Source organism: Epargyreus clarus, unplaced genomic scaffold, assembly GCF_041222505.1.
Source record: "Epargyreus clarus isolate Ecla_fem2 unplaced genomic scaffold, WU_Ecla_fem_2.2 ptg000010l, whole genome shotgun sequence".
In the NCBI taxonomy this organism is placed as follows: Eukaryota; Metazoa; Arthropoda; class Insecta; order Lepidoptera; family Hesperiidae; genus Epargyreus; species Epargyreus clarus.
Genome location: NW_027332218.1, coordinates 4,219,337 through 4,236,846, shown reverse-complemented (window position 1 = coordinate 4,236,846; position 17,510 = coordinate 4,219,337). Strand labels below are relative to the sequence as shown.

Genomic DNA, 17,510 nt, shown 5'->3' with positions numbered 1-17,510 from the left:
GTCAATCAAACCGTGTTAAAATGAGGCAAAAGTTTATGTAAGAAAATCGTAAGAATGTCTGCTCTAACACCCTACGTCTAATCTCTTTTACTTAAAAAGTTGTAAGCGTAGACCCTTAACCACACACCACCACATATACACGTAAATAACTCCGCAACTTTGGTATTCGGTTCCGTATTTATTTGTGCGTACATTGGTTTTTGCAATCTGTCCGTCGATCTCTGTCAATTCATTCCAGTATCAGTTCGACCGCGTACGGGAGATAACGTGCGCTCGGTGGTTCGCGATCGAAGTTACGTGAAATAGTGTCGAGTTTCGTGTTGTTTTTGAATGTTGTAAAATTTGGATTGTTGTTGCATTATACGGTGAGTTGTCTAAGATTTTGTATGTTTACAAAGTTGGAACTTTTGTTGGGTTTTATAGGTCGTCTATGTGCGTTGTTTTGACTTTTTGAAACGCGTAATCAAAACATTTTTAATTTACCAGCTTGATGTCTAGAGAGTAATTACCCGATATTTACCCGATCTGAGAAATTAAAAGGGATCCTGCTAAATCTTAAACTTGCCACTCGAGTACTTATAGGTGTAATTTTCTTTAGATTTACTTAATCTAATTTTCATTATCGTAAATTAGTAAAAAAATAACAATAATATCTTTGAAATCAATTTACTAAAGAGAGCTTAAAAAGAACAATATATATTAGTTTTCAATTACATCCAATTTATTTTTCTTATTATATGCTATTATTCAAATAAAAAATATGTTGTAAGAAATATATATTAGATACCTATTTAAAAGTATTTGTTGTCACGATTTAGTTTCTAAGATTTATTAGTATTAGTAGTGACAGTTTAGCGACATCCACGTTATGAAACTTTATTTTTATGATGTTCTTTTCATTGTTTATGTTTATTTAATTGGTAATTTGAGTACTAAGTGTACATATTAACTCCATATACCAAAAAATCTATTTGTACATAGATTTCTTTAACTGATCTTTATTATTCACTCCTATCTTGGAGAGATGCTTTCATGAATGTATAAACACAATTAATTAACAGTATAGTTCGATGACCTATTCTAATATTTTTCGGTGACAACAGAATCTGATTATTCGTTAACCCATTACTCTCCCAAAGTTCGATGACCTGTTCTAATATTTTTCGGTGACAACAGAATCTGACAAACCGTCAACCCGTTACTGTCCCACTGTTGGGCACGGTCTCTCTCGGAATAATTTACAACATTAATGAGCTACAGAAAAACTAATTTGTAAAATGTCAATCTATTTCAGGGTGCAAATTCAATTAACATTTAACAGTATCAAATACAATTTCTGTACTCTATTGTGATTTTACAATACAAATTTATTAAGTTGTCGTGTACAAGATAGAAGCCGCAAAGACAATTAGAGGGTTGCGGAAGAGTAAGTTTGTACGTTCTCGTATGTAAGTTGTTGGAGGTTTATTCCGAAGATCCGTTGAAGTTTCGGATCTGTTTTAAAGTTCCCGTTATTTCGTCGTTGTAAAATTTGATTGTGATCCGATGAAGAAACTGATTTTTTTTTTTTAATTTGGTATTAAACCATATAGGACAAACGTATATAAAGTCCCCAATTAAGACGTGTCTTCATAATAAATCCGTCGGTCTATTTTGAAGACTCGTCAACAAAGTTTTGGATTTGTCCAAAAGTTTTCCGTCTTTTCATCGTCGTAAACTATAATCTTATAATCAAATAAAGAAATTTCGTAGCGATTGGAAAAAACATGAAGCGAAATATTAAATGTTAGGAGTACATCGCATCTGTGATCGGTTTCAGGTGGAAATTATTGTATAGGTAGGTACTATGTATCTGGAGTGGGTTACAGTGTCCATGGGCATTAGAAAGTATTTCAAATCAGGTTGATTCCGACCAAAACTCGTCTTTAAGATATAAAAATAAAGTTCACGGAATTTATCTGTCTACTGTCTACGAGAGCCAAAACACCTCCTCGTATTGTCTGGACTGAAGAGTGTAACGGAAATTAAATGCAGAAAGTTTTAATCCACGTTTTAACCTTCTCGCTATGTATAATTTAATTAAACTTCTATATACAAATAACATGTTTTATAAAAATAAAAGTAAACATATAATTATGAATGAAATTTAAGGAAACGATAAGAACTTTCTTGTATATAGGGCTGGTCATAAATTACTATGACTATTTATTTGCAGTTCGTCTGCATAAGCGCTGCCCAGATTATTATGATATCATAATCTCTCATTAATCTCAATAATTCTCTCATTCTGCCGTGTCGGCATATGACGACACGGCAAAATGAGAGAATATTTGTAGCTTTAAGACCTTTTGTTAACCTTATTCTATGCAAATAAACAATTATCAATTATTGTTATTATGATTTTTATATAATGTAGGAGTAGCAGACAAGCATGCAGACCACCTGATGGTAAGTGGCTAATGTCGCAAATGGACATGTGTTATCAACCCGAGGTAGCATAAACTATTCCTACCAGGTTGGCCACAGATGCGCCTCTGCCCCTGAGGACTAACCTGGAACGCCTTGAAATATATAGACATGTTGTTCCCAGGCGTTCCTGCATAACGGAGACCCCTTACCACACCTTTTAAACCGGAACACAGATGCGCTTAACACAGCTGTTATTAGGTAGAAATAGGTGTGGCAGTGGTGCCGCCGGAGTCGAACCACATAGGATTCCACCACCTTCCAAAATTGACAATATACAAGTTAATCGTATCAGCTCTGTATAAATCCATTATATCTATATAGAGTAGTTCAATGGAAAGCGGTGTACTCCTAGCAAATAATGGAACCACCCACTTCCTGGGGGTGTAAGAGGGAAGTTTAAGGCACGTGAGTAAACAAAGGTCACATTTTAGAAACAAGAGCATAGATAGTAATATTGAAATTATTAACGAGTTACGTTAAAAACTATGGATAATTAAATTACTATATATTTTTACCGGAATGTGGAAGGTAATGTTTTTCGAGCAGATATATGTATTTAATTATAAATGTATGTATGTATGTCACTTTTTTAGTACGCCCACCAATCCAAAAGACATGACGATATTAATGTCTCATTGGATTCGTCTAATAAGAGGCAGTATGTTAGGCTATACTTTTACGCAATCGGGCTTTTGTTTTTGTAACATTTATCTAGTTTAATTAAAACAGATTGATTTACAAGTTAATAGTCTTCACTTTGTTTATTATTGAGGCGTATTATACTTTACACTGGTTGTGAGGAATACTGTATCAAATGGCGGTATTATGCTCTAATGAGCATAATGTTGAACATAATATGATACAGTAATTTGATACAGTAAGTACTACTCATATCTACCAGATAAGTTCATGTTATTTCGCTTGAGGTCTTACATATCATGGGGCATTATAACAGTGAATCAAAATTCAGATATGCAAGATTGATTCACATTTAATTTTGTGGAATAATGAAGCCTGTGTAAAAATTAGTGTGTATTAGGTAGTTATCTTAAATATAAAATTCTCGTGTCACAATGTTAGTTACTCCGAAACGGCTTCACCGATTTTCACCAAATTTTATATTCATATTCAGTAGGTCTGAGAATCAGCTACTATCTATTTTTCATACCCCTAAGTGATAAGGGTTGTTTACCCTTAACATTTTTTTATTTATATGGCAACACAACGTTTGCCGTCGCGTCAGCTAGTAAAGTTATATATTGGAAATGATCCTCCCTAGAATTCATTATATACGGGTCATATATTATGGCGTAGAGATGACCCAGTGCCCAGATGAAGTGTCGAAGGGCATGATGAGTTGATAACAGCTGATATCAGTAGATTTGGTCGAAGCCATTATCCCGAGTCGTGTGATTGATCTGTCTTTAGTAAGTTTAACTCCAGAAGTATTAATATTAAGGTATGTCTAAAAAGAAAAAAATACTTATTGTTTTCTTGATTTTTTATTGTTTTAATATAAAAATGTAGATATTGTGTAGAATATGATTATTTTTTATTAAACATTTCACTGGTTTGTTTCATAGACAAATTACATACAAAACTACATATATATTTTATTAACAAATACTACTTAGTATTCTGTGGATTTAGAAAAATCTAATATCCTACACTATAATCTCCTGCTTATTCATTCCTTATTATTTTGGTTCGATACTAATGAAGTTATATGGGTCACTCCTTACTATGCCATCAATCAAAAATGAAGATTGACGACTAACTTGATTAGAACTTTATGATCGCGATCCCTTAGCAATAAGTGATGTTTAGGACTATCAATACAATGTCTACATTTACGTGTTATATATGAACGATATGTTTAAAAAAATGGATAAGTGCGAGTTAAACTTACACGGAGTGTTCCGTACGTTGTAACTACGTTATTTTTAATCTGATCCAAATTTAAAACGTGTTTACCAACTGAAAATTGAAGTTTGATATATAGATAATATAGAGGGATTACCGTTTTCTTTTAAGACCATAAACTTCTTATACGTTTTTCTATGAAATTTACGTTAGAACTAAGGATTTTCTGCATCTTCTCTAGCATCTTTTCAAAATTACAGCTTCAGTAATTTCGGAGGAAAGGGTAATTTTTTGGATAACTATAACAAAAACATATTTGATATCTCTTATGAGAGAAAATCTTTTTATTCCGTCTCCTAAGAGTCGATCATTAATTCTAAAATCAGTTGTTTATATTATACATTCGTCTTAAGGTCACGGAAAAGCATATGAGTACTAAATTTCAGCTCAATTTGTCCACTAGTTTCGGTGCAAATAGGCTGACAGATGATCCTATAAGAATTCTGTTTTTTCATACGGAACCATAAAAATCCCAGAAAATATCGTTTCACCATAATGGTTCATTGAAACTTCAATTTTATTTTCTAAGACCCTTCCTTCACCAATTCGCAGAGCAATTGGGTACTGTATTTCACTGGGACGGTCTCAATTGTGTAGATCTGTACCCGATAGGCGGACATAAAAAAGAATTGCAGTCATTTAGCTCCAATTGTCCGGTTAAGGTTCGTACCACTCATGTTCTGTAACCATTTACAAAAAGAACGGGTTTCTTTTAGTGAACTATATGAAGAATTTTTAAAGATAAAATTGAAGTAGTGAATACACCTAATGGTGAGTGATCACCATCAAACATGGATATCGGTTAACGACTCTATATAAAACTGGGTGTGACAATATTGCCGCCGGAGACGAACCACAGAATAATCTACTATCTTCGAACACAACTACCACCTTTCACCGAAACGTAAGAATTATAGCAGTATAAATCAAGTTTCTAGACAAATGCTTATGATTCGAACCCGGACTCTCAGCGTTGAACCGAAATTCTTAGCAATAGACTATTTGACACGAAATTAAGATTACATTTTCGTCAATCATCCAACATCGGTAGAATGTTCAAAAATTTCAATTCATAAACATTATTAATTTAATATTTGTGTATAAACGAAACTCTTCAAATATCTCCAAGTACTCGTGTGTAAACAACACGTATAAGTAGTTCCGTAAACTAGTGTTTGTGGAATGAAGATTATTCATTATTGTGCTTCCTACGATATTTGCTAGAATATTATGTTTGACATTCACACATGACATAATATGCAGTGATAAGCTCGTGGTATGGTTTTACGATGAGTTGGTATGATTTCATACTGGAAATGAGTTAGTTTATATTTTTAAGCAGTGATAGCCTAGTGGTTAAGAAACTCGGCCTCTCAATCGAGGGGTCCGAGGTTCAAATCCCAGGCACGCACCTCTGATCTTTCAAAGTTATGTGCGTATTAGAAATTAATTATCACTTGCTAAACGGTGAAGGTAAACATCGTGAGTGAAACCAGCATACCTGAGAGATGTATAAAAAAAATAATAAAATAATCTCAAAGGTATGTGAAGTCTACCAATACGCACTTGGCCAGCGCGGTGGTCTATGGCCTAATCCTTCTCATTAGGAGAAGAGACCCGTGCCCAGCAGTGGGACAGTAATGGGTTGATGATGATATTTTTAAGAAGTTGTTTTTTTATAATAACCTAATCGTAAATTGTTACTGCCTATAAACATGTGTGATCAACTCTAATATATCATTATTTTTATAACATAGAAGTGGCAAACGAGCAAGCAGCACGGATCTTTTGTATTATAAATAATTATTAGAATATTTGTATGTCATAATAATATGACTATATATAATGGAATGGTCAATAATATGTAGACCACCATGTAGTACCTATATCTATTAACAAATAAACTATTTGATTTGATTTGATGTGGTAAATGGCCGCTCTTGGGAGCCTGCAGTAAACTGCAAATAAGATTGCATTACTACTACCTTAAGATTACGTTACTGAGGTCGGTCGCGCGTTGCTACCTTTGAGGAGTAAGTTTTTTTTTTATAATATAAGAGTAGCAGACGAGCATGCAGTCCACCTGATGGTAAGTGGCTACTGCCTCCCATGGACATCTGGAATCAACCCCAGATAGGATTAGATATTCCTACCTGAGGTCGGCAACAGATGCGCCGCTACCCCTGAGGACTAAGCTGTGTGGTGGTGGTGCCGCCGGAGTCAAACCACAAAGGGTTCTACCACCTTCAAGCGCTTCGGTAGGTAGAAAGAGGTGTGGCGGTGGTGCCGACGGAGTCGAACCACAAAGGGTTCTACCACCTTCAAGCGCTTCGGTAGGTAGAAATAGGTCTGGCGGTGGTGCCGCCGGAGTCGAACCACAAAGGGTTCTACCACCTTCAAGCGCTTCGGAGTGGTTTGTCTCTCATTTCATACCCTACAGCTATTGTTACGCAGAAATAGTCGGTAGTGCTTGGTCGAATCACAATAGTAAACTTAAACGCAAACTTTTATTATATATATAAGCTTATATCTAGATACTACCCGTCCCAGTGTCTGTAATGGAATGTTGCAATGCAAATTTAACTTGCCGGAATCCGAAGGCGCTGAAACTATTCAAAATCCCGCATCGTTTAATTTCAAAATTAAGTACCTAAAAATAATGAATTACATAAAATAAAACATTAAATAAATCACTAATTAAAATAAAATTTACGAAATACATAAAAATACAAAATAAATTTATAGAATAATAACAAAAACAATACCATAAAAATTATCACTATTTTTTATATTTTAGGAGACTTATTTACTTTTACGTTTTTGAGACTTTTTAGAAACATTAAATTTGTAACCTTAATTGTAGTACCTTAATTGTCCTGAGGCTATCATTTTCTCTAAAAATATCTTTCTGAACTTATGTTTTTTTCTTCTTCTTCGCGCGCCCACCTGCACCTCTTCGACCTTTAAGGGATCGACCTTCAAAACATTGATTTAAATAGCTATATTATTCAATTATGGTAAAATATTCGCTTACCACATTAAATTTGGAGGCGTACTGAGTGCGACCGAGTAGGGATTAAGGGATCAAATGAGTAGCAACCCTTTCCAAATTTAATGTTTGTAACTCGAAACGTATGTATTTATAGCCGTATGAATGTTCGGTATCTATGTACTTATAATGAAGGGTTATGTTTTGTTTAATTTAACTGTTTGTATTGTCTTAAAACTATCAGGAATCGTTTTAATAAATAGGAACTCATAGATCTTATCTATACTAATATTATAAAGAGGAAAGCTTTGTTTGTTTGATTGTAATGAATAGGCTCAAAAACTACTGGACCGATTTTAAAAATTCTTTCACCATTCGAAAGCTACATTATCCACGAGTAACATAAGCTATATTTCATATGAAATATATTTGATAAATAAATTTTGAGGCGGTACAACGTTTGCCGGGTCAGCTAGTTTTATAATATAGTAGAAGCAGACGAGCAGGTATTCCACCTGATGGTAAGTGGCTACTGTCGTCCATAGACATCTGTAATCAACCCCCGATAAGCAGAAATTTCTAAGGTCGGCTATCTGGAACCGAGGACTAAGCTGGAATCCCTCGGAAAAGTATGTATTGTTTACCACACCCTTCGGACCAGAACACAGCAGCGTTTAACACTGCTGTTATTAGGCAGAAATAGGAGTGGCGTTGGTGCTGCCGGACCGATGGTACTGCAGAGGGATCTGCCTTCAAACTCTTAACTAATTAAAGATTTTTCATGAAATTTGGCTGACATAAAGCTTATATCACAAAATAATACTTACGACATCCGATGAATATATAATAATTTTGTTTTTTTTTTTTTTTTTCATATGTAACCTAACGATAAGGCAGACGGGCTGCCTGATGGAAAGCAGTCACCGTCGCCTATGGACATTTGCAACACCAGAGGAGTCGCCAATGCATCGCCGGCTTTGAAGGAGAGCTCTTTTTACACCCCTCTTGAAGAGCCCCATGTCATAGTCCTGAGGGAATACCTCAGGAGGAAGTTCATTCCACATTTTGCACGTACGCGGCAAAAATGATCTATTAAACCGAACCGTGGAGGACCGCCACGGGTCCAGTTGATGTGGATGGAACTTCATCCTTCGGCGAGTGGTGCGATGAAGTAAAGGCGACGTAGGCACCAGATCAAACAGTTCCTCAGAACACTCACCATTGTAAAGTCGGTAGAACACGCAGAGGGAACCTATGTCCCTCCGAAGGCTTAAGGGTTCTAACCGATCAGAGATCGCTGGGTCATCGACGATTCGCACCGCGCGTTTCTGTACGGAGTCAAGTGGGTTAAGTTGGTATTGTGGTGCCCCTGCCCAGAGATGCGAGCAGTACTCCATGTGGGGCCTCACTTGCGCTTTATAAAGCAGCAGGAGTTGCCCCCCAGTGAAGTACTGCTTGGCTCTGTTTAGGACGCCCAGTTTCTTTGAAGCCAACTTGGCTTTAACTTCCAAATGACTCCGATACTGCACGTCGCACGAGATGTCGACTCCCAGTATCCCTACACTTTTACCAATGGTGAGCGGGGTACTTTGGAACTTAGGCGCTATGACGAATGGGGTTTTTTTAGCGGTAAACGCGCAGACTTGTGTCTTCGAGGGGTTGAACTCAACAAGGTTAAGACGACCCCATTCCGAGACCCGCTCCAGAGAGTTCTCGATTTCAGACACAATTCGGATTCTGCTTTCTTCCACGAATGTCCGAGAGGTGTTCGCACGGCCTGTGTACATTGAATATTTAGTTCAGTCCTTCAGTTGTAGAGACAATCCCACACCCACCCGTGGGACGTACGGGTTCCAGTTATTCAACATTTGATAGCATCATTACATAAGAAGCGGATTTTAAAAATACATATTGATTCGAAGCTTTACACGTGACTGGTTTTAACGTGAATATGAAAAGGTTTAAAATATGAGAGGCCTAAATAAATATTAGTTAATTAATGTGTTTGTATATGTATTGTGTCTCTTAATTAAACGAGTACAAGTTAATACCCAGCGGTATTCAGTACAATTTATTGTAATACATGATCCAAGTTTGCTTTGGACCATGTAAAATAAATGGATTATAAAGGTGGTAACACACTAGCGACAGTAAGCTTATTTAAGGGCGACATTATCCTGACATGACATGACATGCGTCGCCGCCGTCACCGGCGTCCGTCGATCGTCTGTTGCTGATGACCGACGACAAACGTAGTTTGTTGCCCGCGATCGTTGGCGACTAGTGACTACTTGTAAACAACTTCAAACAGAGTAGATTTAAACGCTTTCTACACTTACAGCCCCACACTAGGATTCCCTGTGTCGCGGGTGCCATGGACACACACATAGACAAATACACAAACACCCAGACCCAGAAACAGAAATGAAAATTCATCATTTAAATATCTATCTGGCCGGGGAACCCGGGACCCTTTGCGTGTCAGACCGGTATTGTGGCCGCTCCGCCATGCGGGTCGTCGTATTTAGCTCTCAACTGCTAAATCTATTTTGTTTGAGGTTGATGTCGCCTCAGGGTCGATCACAGACCGCCTCCGACGGTTGCCAGCAGGTCGCTGACGATAGGCGGCGAAAGTCTGCGATAGTCGCCGGCGGGGGCGGCAACATCTGAAAATACCGTGACCAACCGTTGCAGTGTTGCCGCGAGCCGTTGACGACTGTCACTCGTGTCTTACTTCTCCCAAGTAGTGTCCGCGCCAAACTGCGAGTCCGCTCAGAAGTTGTTACGAGCAGGTGTAGTTATACAATTTGCTATGGCGACGCTATTCATTTCTATATTCAGAGCGGACTACGCAGACTATACCAAATTTTAGAAAATATTCGAGTTTTAATGAAACGTAATATCATGAATGAAAATAATTCTAAAGCAAATGTTATAACAGAATCGGATGAACGAAGTTAAATACCGAAATTAGTGGAAAGCCCGTATGAATTTCATACGTCAAATATCACGTAACGACTGTTGTTAGTACAATTTTACTGCTAATGTTCCTGTTATATTTGGATTTATTTTATACTTGACCTGAATAATTCATTACATTTTTCAGAATGAAAACGTACCTTTTAATATATTTTGAAGGTGGTAGAACCCTTTGTGGTTCGACTCCGGCGGCACCACCGCCACACCTATTTCTACCTAATTACAGCAGTATTAGGCGCTGCTGTGTTCCGTTTTGAAGGGTGTGGTAAGGGAGACAGACTTTTCCGAGGCGTTCCAGCTTAGTCCTCTAGGGTGGTGGCGTATCTGTGGCCGACCTCAGGTAGGAATATCTAATCCTATCTAGGGTTGATTACAGATACCCATGGGCGGCAGTAGCCACTTACCATCAGGTGGACTACATGCTCGTCTGCTACTCCTATATTATATAAAAAAAATTAAAACAGCTTTTTTAGTTTCATTGAGGGTGAAACCCGTAGGACCCGCGTGATGGAGTGGTCATCACTCGGACACTCAGTATCGGGTTTGATCCCCGGCCAGATTTATCAAAGATTGTATTTAGAGTATTATTTCATCATCGGATGATAGTAATGATAAATGACAAACTAAAGAAAAGAGCTCATATTGAAAAATGAAAAAGCGATCCAAAAATTAATGTAAACAATTATGACACAATAAATTACCAATTTCGAGAGCACGTGGTCAAACCAATTATAAGGATTCTGTTCGGACCATAATGAACAATTAATACGTAAATTGAAACCAATTAGTGGCGATGAAAATCGATAAACCATAAATAAAGGGAAAAAAATTACTAAGTCCTAGTAGCTGTCTTTTTGTGTCGAAGGAAACTTTCAAAAGAGCATGAGAGTGACATTAGGTTTACAGTTAGGTCCTCAGCGGTGTGTAGGTCCACTACAGGATCTTCAATTCTCTGTAGTTTCGTAACTGAGTCTAACTTAGACTAAGAATTATAAATCGTACTGGCTCGTTAACATTAGGTTCACTATATTTGACATAAAAACGCTAAAATAACAAAGTTTTTAAAGATGTGTGACGTCCCATTGCACTTAGTCAGCGCGATGGACCCATTGAGAAGATAGTGCTCAGCAGTAGGATTATAATGGATTGACGACTAATCTTATATATAAAATTCTCGTGTCGCAATGTTAGTTACCGTACTCCCCCGAAACTGCTTTACCGATTTTCACTAAATTTTATATGCGTATTCAGTAGGTCTAAGAATCGGCTACTATCTATTTTTCATACCTCTCAGTGATAAGGATTGTTCACCCTTAGCATTTTTTTATTTACTCGTATATGGCAACACAACGTTTGCCGTGTCAGCTAGTTTCTTTATGTAAAGAAATAGTCTTGTTAGCTCCAAATATTGTTAATTCAGGATACGTAATATGTTTGTTAACTGATGAGATTAGGCGCCTAACTAGATTAATGGAATTACTAAGCTAAGTTCATTAAGGAAGGTTTAGGGTAGGTTCCCATATTAGGCTTTGTAGGCTCTTAACACATTCCAATATTCCATAATAAGGTAGGTTGTAATTGACAGTGTTTATGTTATGAATAATATTTGATAAGCATTTGATATTCATTTTTTTATTTAATATTTTCTTACTTTATAGGTCCTGAATTTGAAATTGAGATACGTACTTACAATAACTTATAACTTACTCCTTAGGGTCCATTCGCATAGACCGGCTCGGAGAGGAGAGCAGATTTTCATCACGTTGGAAACAGAGTTTTGAGTACCTAATTGTATTAAGGTTTACTTTTGCATGTGCACTTCTGTTGTCATTAAGAATGCTTGAAAGCGCTTCGTGTGAAATTACAAGAGGAGCAGACCGGCTCTGACGGACCGGCGTATTGTCACTCGCGCAGCCGATCGGCTCCGATTGCAAGCGCATCCGCTTTCAGATCTTTACTAGCCGGTCTATGTGAAATAGTTGGCGGCTCCGCTCCGGCCAATTCCAAGCGTATACGATCCGGTCCGTGTGAATAGAAAATGGGGGCCGATGCTCTCCGAGCCGGTCTATGTGAACGGACCCTTAAGAGTAGCAACGCATTTGTTCTATTACCAACCTCAGGTAATAATCTAATATTATCTGGGATTGACTACCCATTGAGATTGATTATGTCCATAGGCGGCAGTAGCCACTTATCATATCGTTAACTACTTGTATGTTATAAAAAAAAATCATCAAAATCTCATACTAAAGGCAGTGATGGAGATTTTTGATCGATTAATCGAATAATCGATTATTTAAATCGATCTTTAGCAATGAATCGATTCAGTAAATCGATATTGCGTCCTTAAAATCATGATTGTGTGGTCCTTACGAGTGTGGCTGGTAAATACACAATAATATTGTAGCTGCGCCCTTCTTTCTGTCGTTTGATTGTATTGAGAATACATACTCAAAAGCCAAATCGAAAAATATCGATTTTTTCGTTAATCGATTCAAGAATACTAAAGGTTCATTTAACTGTAGCATTGTGGAAATTATTATTATATTAATAAAATATTACATATTAGAACGGAAAATACTTTTGATAAAATTACAATTTTCAATGGTTTATTTGTACAATTCATGTGGCCCGATCATGGACTTCATAAGTTAAATATTTACACGAAAGAACAGAAATTCAGATTTATGTTCATACGTTAATTTGCCCGCCATTTTTACCTCATTAGGAAGGAAATATTTTTGTTTTGCTTACATTTCATATAATAAAATGATTCATGTTTATTATTTCATTAAATAAGAAATTTGTATGGAATATGCATTGATAAGTATAGATATCTCACTGCGTTGTAATTGAAGGAAGCCATTAAATGACTTAAACAGCTGACAATTCTGTCAGCCTTTTAATGGCTGTCATGGTGTAATTTACGTGGAATAATGCCGACATGCGCAGTTAAGATACGAAATCGAAGAAAAAGTGCAAAGAAATATCGTTTTATTCGTAAACAATCTAAAAACTACATTTTTAAATATTTTTCAAACACAAAAATAATTCACAGTGACAATTGTCAAAAGGTTACATTTTCTTGTTAGGAGCGAGTAATCTTTACTAATCTATGGGAATATGTTAGATTTTTAATAAAAATCGTAATTAGAAAGTAATTGAGCACGCGTTTGGAATTGTTTTGTACAAGAAATTGAGCAACAAAAAAAGTTACCGTAATTGTGCAGTGGACGGTTGTTTAAATTCAACATTAAACTGTGCATTTTCGTTTTTTTCTAGCTACTTATTTTTAGAGAGGTAAGTCGATTTTTGCTGTTGAACCGAGCCACTAGGAGTTGATATTTTTAGTGATCATGGCAATTATTTTGTGATGTATCTCTCTTATAATCTTTTATGTAAAAAAAATAAAATCTTATAAACTAGTAATTATTATAAAAAACAACTGTTTAAAATCATTTTATTTATAAAATTTCGTGTCACAATGTTAGTTACGGTACTCCTCCGAAACGGCTTTACCGATTTTCACCAAATTTTATATGCATATTCAGTAGGTCTGAGAGTCGGCTACTATCTATTTTTCATACTCCTAAGTGATATGGATTTTTCACCCTTAACTTTTTTTTATTTATATGGCAACACAACATTTGCCGGGTCAGCTAGTAGCTTATATTATTCCACCATTTAGAATCCAACGACATCTCTTATTTTAAAATCCGCCGTTTGGTTTAGAGGGTATGCCAAAACACATTACCCTCGGCAATGGGTTCCTAAGCCCTCTAATTCTAGAACAAAAGCGCTAGAATATTAATTTAACTTGGTGATTAATAATTCTTTAACGAGTCTCTTTTATTATTACTTCTCATTTTCATGAATAACTTGTAATGAAAAGACGTTACTGAAATGTCTTAGCAACGATTAATCAATTTCTTAACAATGTAAACTAAGTACTAACCGTACAATGTACGGACTTAATTCATAGAATAACTCTTCTTCTGAGTCGCTTCTTCATTACTGAAGGTCGTGCCTGCTCTGGGCGTCTACTGTGCAGGTGTGCTGCAAATTTCGCCAAAGTGCTCGGTCTTCTGCTTGTCTTAGGCATTCTATGACAGACATCTTCGTTAGGTCCTTGATCTGGTCAGACCATCTGGTTGGTGATCTTCCTCGAGGTCTTTTACCCCCCACTTTCCCAAAATATAGAATAACTAGTAATTAAGTAATAATAAATATTTAAGTAATGATAATAAAAACGAAAGGACATTAGATTAAGATTATTAAGAAGAATATTAGATTTAATCAGAAGTGATGTCGCCTGCTGAGTGTGTACTTTCCATAATTTAGACGAATCCAATAACAGCTGATATGTATATTAAAATCCTTCAACCCTTTTAAACTGTAGGGCATGCTGAAGAATGAGACGTAGGTACACAAGAACATACATGCATCGAAAAGCATTACCCTCCGCGCGGGTAAAAATACTGAATATTTTAAATTAACTGTTACTAGATTGATAAATACTAACATTTATTGTACATTAAATTGGGAAAAAATAATGTGTCAACATATTTTATGGACAAAATTTTGATGAAAATGCTTCGAAATCTTCACGTATAATCCTTGCGGAAGGGTCAAAGTTTTCGTTAAGTGTTGATTCTGGAATCTGGGGTCCTTTGCAAAAAAGGGTCAAAGTAAAGACGTCATATTGTGTGACATGACTTAGGGGTTGTAACGAAAATATAGACATGTCTTGTTCAGCAAAAATCTATATGAAATTAGGAACAAAATGGGATGAAGGTCCTCTTCTAAGTAAAAAAGGGACCAATAAGGATGTTGTAATTTCTGATAAAGTCTGGTATAAGGTTTTGAAAGGCAATACCAGTATGTATCGAAGGGAAGTACCACTGCCACACCTAGTGCGAAAAAGTTCTGCATTTTGATCAAGGGAAGTGATTACCGACCAACAAACTTACGACTGTTTTAATCCTCAGGAGTGGCAATTGTAATGGTTAAGAAACTCGGCCTCTCGATCGAGGGGTCCAAGGTTCAAATCCCAGGCCTGATTTTTCAAAATTATGTGCGCATTAGAAACTAATTATTACTTGCTTAAACGGTGAAGGAAACCATCGTAAGGAAACCTGCATACCTGAGATATTTATAAAAAAATGTCAAAGGTATGTGAAGTCTACCAATACGCACTTGGCTAGCGCGGTGGACTGTGGCCTAATCCTTCTCATTATGAGAGGAGACCCGTGCCCAGCAGTGGGACGATAATGGGTTGTTGAAGATGAGCGGCAATTTATCTATGTTCGGCTACAGGTAGAACCTCTTTTCTGTATGAAGTTCGTTACAGTTGGCCATGGACGGTAGTGACTTACCATAGTAGTTGCCATCATCATCAATTATATAATTGATAGTCATCATGTATGAAGAGATACGACCGAATAAAAGAAAATAAAGCCATCATCACATCAGTGACGCTTATAAAATGTTAAAAAAAATTCCATTCAATTTTGAGTTAACAACTGTACCACTTAAATAATTGTGTTACAATAAATAAGAAGCTCAAAGTTACTTAACATGTTAATTTAACGAAAATTCTTTGAAAATTAAATAACAACACAACATTGACCTTGCCAGATGTATTCAATTATCCTACATCATTATAAACATTAGCTATATTTAGGGCTGTCGGTTCTCAGGTGTCTGCTCGCGAAATAGATTGTAGATATTTTAAATTAGTACACTTTATTTTAAATTGAAGACGGTAGGAGTGTGTATTTTTTTTTAATAGCAGACGAGCATGCAGTCCACCTGATGGTAAGTGGCTATTGCCGCTCATGGTCATCTGTAATCAACCCCAGATAGGAGTAGATATTCCTACTTGAGATCAGCCACATGCGCCGCTACCCCTGAGGACTAAGCTGGAATGCCTCGGAAAAGTACGTCTCCCTTACCACACCCTTCAAACTAGAACACAGTACTGCTTAACGCTAGGTGTGGCAGTGGTGCCGTCGAACCACAATGGGTTCTACCACCTCCAATTTAAATTTATAAATTTGTGTTTTCGTCTATCTATTGTTAGAAGACTTAGATCAAATTAAGTCAGTGCCGTCACCAGGACAGACACATACCACCGCTTAATTTAGAATGAAAAAGTTATGCGTCTAGTTCAAAACTCTTACTAACATATGAGGCGACCATCTTAGACTTAAAAGTGACACATTTGTGAGTCACATCACGTAGAACCGCTAAATAAATAAAATAAATAATCAAAAAGTGATATTAATGTTGACTTCTTTGGAAAAATTATGGCGCATTTTCTCACTTTCTAATACTACGAGAAATCAGAGGTGTATAAAAATCGATCAAGTGACGCTTGAAAATTGAGCGTCAGCATTGTACGCTTGGAGGCGTTTACCACTTGGCTAACTCTGACCTTCTGAAGACAAACAAATCATAATCATTATGCTGCGTTCACACTTGGCGTTTGCCGCAAACTTCAAACTGCTACAAAAGTTTGGTTTCATCAAAAGCGTCAAACATTAAACATTCTATTTACACATTTAAATTTGCGTCGTCGTCAACCAACGTCCTACTGCTTAATGTGGGTCTTAGAATAAGAAGAATTAGGCTATAGTCCATTGCATTGGCCAAGATCGTATGATTTAACACACTGAGATTTTTTAAATATCTCGCGTTTGTGCTTTTTCATGATATTTTCCTGCCTTCTTAAAGCAAGTGATAAATAATTTGTAGTATACACATAACTTTGAAAAATCAAAGGTTGGACCTGATATTTGACCTCCGTCCCTTCGATCGAGAGGCCGACGTTCAACCGTAGGCAATCACTGCTACATTGTATTCACGACAGATTTCAAACGTGGGGTTTCAGCATAATGTTTAAATCTTTCGCAGCCCTGTACTGGAATGAGCATGCCAGCTGAGTTGCAAGGGGCGTCGAACAATAAACACGCGCATCTTATAAACACAATGAGAGCTATTTTTACGCGGAAATATTAGGCATTAAAATAGAAGCAAGGTGTGTCTGTGGATGTAAGCGCTTTATCATTGACGGGGTTTGATGCGAGGAATGATGTTTGTGAAATATTCGTAAATTCTGTTGTAATATTCGGTTTGAATTATTTAGCTT

At 36.6% G+C, this 17,510-nt stretch overlaps 1 protein-coding gene across 1 annotated transcript in view; it reads left to right on the top strand.

Moving 5' to 3' along the window:
- The first annotated feature begins 245 nt into the window (after positions 1–245).
- LOC140745629 (uncharacterized) overlaps positions 246–17,510 on the top strand; it is a 125,734-nt gene continuing 108,469 nt past the window's right edge. Inside the window, exon 1 of the mRNA XM_073077565.1 lies at positions 246–365. The gene's annotated coding sequence lies outside the window, so the exon portion shown is untranslated. The remainder of the gene's footprint in view (positions 366–17,510) is intronic.